Source organism: Panthera uncia, assembly GCF_023721935.1.
Source record: "Panthera uncia isolate 11264 chromosome A1 unlocalized genomic scaffold, Puncia_PCG_1.0 HiC_scaffold_17, whole genome shotgun sequence".
NCBI classification, from domain to species: Eukaryota; Metazoa; Chordata; class Mammalia; order Carnivora; family Felidae; genus Panthera; species Panthera uncia.
The window spans coordinates 104,176,589-104,183,853 of record NW_026057577.1 but is presented as its reverse complement, the minus strand read 5'-3'; the positions used below and the strand labels follow the sequence as shown (position 1 = coordinate 104,183,853).

Here is a 7,265-nt window from a genome sequence, read left to right as displayed (position 1 = left end):
TTATCTGGGCTCAGCCAGCAGAGGAAAGTGCTGCTTTCTGTATTACCAGTGGGCTGTCAGCTCCACGTGGTGCTGTAGAAAAGGCATCCTTGCCCCAGGCAAAGGCATTTACACCTTCCAGGGAGATGATTGATTAGAGACAGCAGAGGGGCAGAGGAGGTGGCAGACGCAGACACAGAGGAGGGAGTGGATAGGAAGCTAACAGGACTTAATCTATTAGAAGAGAAAAGGCCTTTGAAAAGTGAATTAATGATATTTATAGCTGCATCAGGTAAGTAGTTGGCCAGAGTTCACTGATAATGAGACCAGGATTGAATTCCTATATGGACTAGAGAGCTTCATGTGGAGAAACTATGCTATTTACTCCCTGGCTATTGAGACTTAGGCAAACACATACCTCTCTGAACCTCAGTTCCCCAGTCTAAAATGGGCACACACATCTCATCTGCCTGCCCATGTCATAAAGAACAAATGAAAATGGATAATAAAGTGCTTTTTAAAATTATAATTTTTCAATGTGATCTATTGTTATTACTGATTATGTTATTATTTTCGTGGCCTAGGTACCTTCCTTCCCTCCTTGTTCTGTAATGTATCAGCTGGCTATCTCTCATAGTGGATATTCAACCACACTGGGAATGTTCCTTATCAATCAATCAATAGCCCTTCAGTAGGCCCATTATACTGACCCTGAGTTAGGAAGATCATATATTCTCAAGTGCTAGTGCTTGGGCTATTCTACCCACTCCTGGCTAAGTCTTTATCTTACTTATTTTAATATTTGTTACACTCTATTGCAGTGCTTCTAACCACTAACCGCTAGTGTGGATTTCCTGTCTCCTCATCATGAATGAGTCGTAGGCGGAGTCTTCTTTGACCTTTGTCCTTTTGCCTGATCTCTAGAGAACTGGAAATTAGGTCATTTGGTGTTTACTACCCAGTGATGACAACTATAGGGCACATGTGCCTCGCCCCCAATATCCTGCTCATCATGGATACTGCTAATTGATTATTGCCCTATCTGCTATTGATGCAGCTTACCAGCCCTACAATGGGGAACCACTGGGTACATGTGGCTACAGAGCATTTGAAATGTGCCTAGTCTAAATGGATGAATGTTGTACAAGTAAAATACATAATGATCATGGAGACACCACAAAAGAAAAAAATGTAAAATATCTCAATAATTTTATATCTGTTGCAAGTTGAAATAATATTTTGCATATATTAATTAAAATATGCTATTAAACTTACTTTTACCTATTTCTTTTCACATTGTTTTTTGATGGCTGCTAGAAAATGTAAAATTATAAATGTGGCTCACATTTGTGGCTCATGTTCTATTTCTACTGTATAATGCTGCCTTCAAATCATTATTAAGACAGTTCTTTAGGCATTCAATGACCAATAAACCAGAAATTAAAGGAGTTGTATTTTTTTGGGGAGCAGAAGTGAGGTTGACATTTCGAGTTTACATCTAGAATGAAAAAAAAAAGAGCTTGAGTTTATCTAACTTAGTGGTTCCCAAACATGTCTCTGTATCAGAAAGTCCTGGGATCTGAAATTATAAAATTAGAGATTTCCAGGTTCCACTCTTGGCGATTCTGGTTAATAGGTCTGAGATGGGGCCCTGGATTGTATATTTTCTTCCTTTTCTTTTGTTTAGTTTTTATTTCATAATAATAAACTTAACTCTGCAATCCAGCTAGACTTGGAGGGGGATAAGAAAAATATGGAACCCATATTCTCTGCAGTGAGATCACAAAGATTATAGGTTATTTTGAGCAGATGAGGGTGAAGGGGTACTTTTGTGAACTACAGAAGGAATGGTCTGATGGTTAAGATAAAACACAAGTCAAATTTATTAGATTTGTTCATGGTCAGCAATGGTGATCGTCTTGCTGGTCTTGCCATTCCTGGACCCAAAGTGCTCCATTAGCTTTCACAAAAGTCATGCCCTCTTTTACCTTGCCAAAGACCACATGCTTGCCATTCATCCATTAAATCTTCACAGTGCAGATAAAAAACTGGGAACTCTGTGTTGGATCCAGCATTTGCCATGGACAAGATTTGAGGACCATATGCTTCAGGATGAAATTCTCACCATTAGATTTTTCCCCGTAGAAGGACGTGCCACTAGTGCCAATAAGGCATGTGAAGTCACCATCCTGGCACAGAAATCCCAGAATAACTCTGTAATTTCTTCTCCAAATTCTTTCTTCCAGGTGCTCAGAGCATAAATGGTTTCTGCTGTCTTTAGAGCTTTGTTTGCAAACAGCTCGAAGGAGTAATGGCCCAAGGGTTCACCATGCATGACGATGTCTAAGAACACAGAGGGGATGACCATAGCTGGGTAGTGCGGGCATCTGCCAGGATTGTGTGTTTCAGTAAGCAGCCTGCGAGATTCTGATGTGCAGCCAGGTTTAAGAACCCCTGCGCTAGGACTTTTTTTTACATTTCTATGAAGGGACTTTCCTGTGGTGACAAGTTGTTACTAGCAGAGCTAGGACCAGAGCACATGTTCTTCATGGATTATATTTTGTACCACAAATCCCTAAAATATTTTGTGCTACTGTGACCTAAGAGGCTTCACAGAACTCAGGATGGAATGAGGAACTCAGGCTACATCTAAGCAGGCAGGCAAGCTCTTCTTCCTTATTTGGAGAAAGCCCAGTTTGGCTCAGCAGCCCCCTCTGTTGTCAAAAATCCCTAGCGCAACCTGACACAGCTGGCTGTGGGAAAGGGAGCAGGGAGAGGGAACACAGGAGGATGTAGCATGAAGAATAGTAGATGGGGGGATCTATTTGCAACCAGGCAGTGGTCAAAAGGAAACAACGCAGCCTAAGCCCCTTACAGCCAGAAAGGCCTGTGGAAATTGTTTACCTGACTGCCTCCTGGTCTGGAGGAGAGGAGGGAATTTGGATAAATCATTTCACTTCTCTGGGCCTCAGTTTCCACATCTGAACAAGGGGAATAATGACATGCTCTCTACCCCTCCCTCATTACAGACTATCGTAATAGTCAAATAGAATAATGGGTATGTTTTTAGCAGTCCAAAGACACGTGGCTAGTTCGAGATAGAACCAGACTTTGAACTCTGGTCTCCTGGTTGAGGCATGTCATACAATTTCAGCTAACAAAGGATAGATGTGTTCAGCTGCTTCCAGAGGGACAAAGGCAGAAAAAAACTTACAGGGGAAGTTGAGGCTGCCATCACACCTAGGTGAATTAAAGTCAGGTAGCTGCCCTTTATTTATGCATTCATTCCTTACTAATTTATTTAGCTTATATTTATTGAGGACCTCTTATAGGATTGAAACTGTGCGAGATGTGGTGATACTAAGTCAAATCAGACAGGCTTTTGTTATGTCTATGGTTCTTGCAGTGTTTCCCCAAATATTTCCTTTGTCAGAAATATGCTCAACTAGCTGTCACAGTGCACAAGTAACATGACTGGGTGAAATATAATAGCTGCCATTTATTGGGAGTTAGTTATGTGCCAGGCACAGTGCTAGGCACTTCCAGTAATAACTACCTTGGAACCCAGAAGAAGAAATAGACCTAGGGAGACTTAGCACATTTCCGTTTAGTAGGCGGTGGAGGTAGACATATTTCCACCTGTTAAACCACAATGCTATGTTGTTTTGAAAAGTATTTCCTTTTGGTAATAGTGTGAGGTGGATGTAAGGCCCTAGACAAAATGCATATTTACTTGTCTATGTTCATGAAAGTGTTATTTATAGTAGTGGAAAGTTAACCTAAAATATTCAAAATAAATTTAAATAAATTATAATACAATATTTTTGAAGAGTATTTAATGATCTGGGAAAGTGTCATTCATAAATTGCTACTTCATACTAGGAAGATTTATATCGCTTTGATACTAATTTTGTAAAAACACCCACCTAACCCATAAATCCAGAAGAAAAGGATGGAAGGCAATTCACTGTTGTTTTCAATATTGTTGTTGGGCATTAGTGTTTTGGGAGAGGCTTATTTTCTTTGAACTTTTTGAGTTTCCCATATGTTCTACTTTTTTTTTTTTTTTGAAGTTTTCCCCCAGACATTAAAAACATTTTTTTTAATGTTTATTTATTTTTTGAGAGAGAGAGAGAGACAGAGTGAAAGCTGGGGAGGGGCAGAGAGAAAGGGAGACCCAGAATTTGAAGCATGCTCCAGGCTCTGAGCTATCAGCACAGAGCCCAACGTGGGGCTCGAACTCATGAACCATGAAATCATGACCTGAGCTGAAGTCGGACACTTAACCAACTGAGTCACCCAGGCGCCCCTCCCCCAGACATTTTATTATGATAGTTCTCACACATACAGAAAATATGGAAGAATTACAGTGAATACCCATATATCCACAACCTAGATTCTACAATTAACATTTTACTATATTTGTTTTATCACTGATCTATCCATTTCTCTGTTTATCCATTTTATTTTCTGATGCGTTTCAAGATACATTGTTGGCCTCTCTATACCTTTGCCCAAATACTTCATTATGCATTTTTTAAAATTAAGAATTTGTTTGGGTACTTTTTTTTTTCTTAGGGTAGTATTTACTTGTGATGAAATGCACAGATTCTATGTACCATTCAGTGGGTTCTGAAAATACATCCACCTGACAAATCCGCAGCAAGACACAGAACATTGACATCACCTTGGAAAATTCCTTCACCTCCAGTCAATCCCTTTCCCCAAAGCAACTTCTGTTCTCGTTTTTTCCAGCATAGATTAGTTTTGCCTGTTACAGAAGTTCATGTAAATAGGTTCGTATAGTATATAGTCTTTTGTGTAAAGCTTCTTTTATTCAACGTAATGTTTTTGAGATTCAACCATGCTACTGCTTGTACCAGCGGTTTGTTGTTCTCTGTCGTGAGGGTGGTATGAATGTATCACTTTTGGTATTTCCGTTTTCCTATTGACGGACACCTAGTCCATTTTCGGTTTGGGGCTATTATAAATAAAGATGTTATGAACATTCTTATACAGTCACTTATGGACATATGTTTTTCTCTTGGATAGGTACCTGGGTGAAGTTCTGGGTCATAGAGTAGGTATATATTTAGTTTTGTAAGAAACTGCCAGGCCCATTCTCAGAGTGGTTGTATCATTTTATACTCTTGCGAACAATATAAGCAAGTTCTGGTTGCTCCATATCCTTGCCAATATTTGATGGTGTCAGTCTTTTTTTTAATTTTTTTTAAGTTTTAGTCTTTCTGATGGGGGTGCAGTGGTGTCTCTTTGTGGACCACATATTTTTAAAATCAGAAAAAAAAGTTTTATAAAAAATAAAACTGAAATAATGTCAAAGAAAAGAAAGAGAAAGTACTGGAAGTAAATTTGGTAAAATTAACTTTCCTCTTTTTTGGGTGATTTGTACATGGATTTCTTTCTTGTCCTGTTTTGCTTTAATTTCCAGATTGTCAAAAATAAACATGTATTATTTTTATTATGAAAGAGAACATATCTTATTTATAAAAAAATATTACCTATGAGAGTTAATATGTTAATTGAGGTAATTCAGTGACATTTTAGTAGTCATGGCTGTGTGACAAAATTAAAAAGTTTAAAATGTGACAGCTGGGTTTGTTTGATGGGCTATATTTGGGTCTTATGTGTAAATACTCTGTGAGTATGAGCAAAATGCTTCCTGTCTGGGCTTCAGTTTCTTCCTCTTTTTTATAAATGGGTTGGAATAAGTTATCAGAATAGGTTATTCTATCTCAGTTACAAAGAAAATGTGTGCAAAACTGATAAGCATTTGAGGAAGTGAGAGATAGGACATATAAGTTTTGATGGGGAACAGAGGTTTGTTCCTTAGGAATTTCAAGTTGAGAAAAAAAAGAGCCATTTGCCCTGGGACTCTTAGAAAAGGTCCAGGGCCACAGAGGGAGACTGCAGGGTATAGCGAAGAGAATGTGAACTTCAGAGTTTGATGGTCCTGAATTCAAATTCAGACACAACCCTCTTCTTGACCTTTGACCTTGGGCGAGTGCTTTAATCTCTCTCAGCTTCTGCATCCGCAAAACAAAGATCACAAAACCTTTATCCTTGTGTGTGTGTGTGTGTGTGTGTGTGTGTGTGTATTTTAAATCATAATATTTACAGACATTACCATTTACAGAAATGTCTGGGTTTGTCCTCTGCCTTGGAATGTAGTAGGCAAGTGACAAAACTTGGGGAGAAGGACTTGGAATAGAGGGAAATAAAAAGGGCCAGAGACAAATTTAGAAATCTAGATTGTGAAGGCTTAAAGGAATGCTAGAGATGATCTAATCCAAAGCCTCATTTTGCAGAGGAGAAAAATAAGGTCTCGCATTGATCTCCCATGGACATGGTGGCAGGGCCAGTATGGGAATGCAAGGCATTTTATTTTCCGCGTATATCATGAGGCTTCGGCCAGCTTTACAATTTGACTCTAGCGTGGTGTCAGTCAGATGAAGTGGAATTTTCCTTGCACATTCCACGAGGACCACTTGGCTTGGGGTTTTCAAATGCCATAACCAGCAAGAGAATAGACACAAGCTCTCCAGGAGACTTGTCAGTGGAAGATTTAACTCTTCTCTTCAACTCTTTAAATTTTACAAACTCAAGTTTGTAAAATAGGCAAAAACAAACAAACAAACAAACAAACAAACAAAACTCATGTTGTTGGTCAGCTTAACTCTGCCCTGGAACTGTTTGTTACATTTGACTCTGATTCTTCCCAAGCTCAGGCACCAACTTCCCTGGTAAGTACATGCCGCCCACGGAGGGATTTCTGTGTATCAATTTAATCCACGGCAAGTTTCCTCCATTGTCCTGGGTTGCAGGCTAGAGACTTACTGTCTGATAACTGTATGATTTTCTGGCACTTTCAAAGGAGACCATATATCCCTGCCACACTGATTTGCCCCGATTAGTTTTCATCAAAGTTGTTTACCACTGGTTTGGTAGTGTTAGTTTGCTTTTGTGTTTAATTTCAGAGAAAACGATTTAAGAGCTTAGAATCCCTCCTTTCAAACCTTCAGTTTTTTGGTCTGTGGAAGCAATTTCTTGGATAGTTTTATTGGCTGAGAAAAAGAAAAGAAAAGAAAAATCAAGATCCAGCTTGAATCTTCTCTTGCTCCTTGACCTGAATCTCTATAAAAAGTCTTTCCCTGCACACCACACCACTCCCAACTTTGCAAAGGGGTGCTCATGAGTGAGTACTCTCAGCCCTGGCGATCTTGAGACAGGAAATAACATTAAGCTCTCCAAGGGAAGGCTGTTTTCAC

General features: G+C 39.2%; 1 pseudogene; it reads right to left on the bottom strand.

The window, feature by feature from the left end:
• Positions 1–1,817: 1,817 nt before the first annotated feature.
• On the bottom strand, positions 1,818–2,387 carry LOC125935161 (peptidyl-prolyl cis-trans isomerase A-like; annotated as a pseudogene).
• Between the last annotated feature and the right edge of the window lie 4,878 nt (positions 2,388–7,265).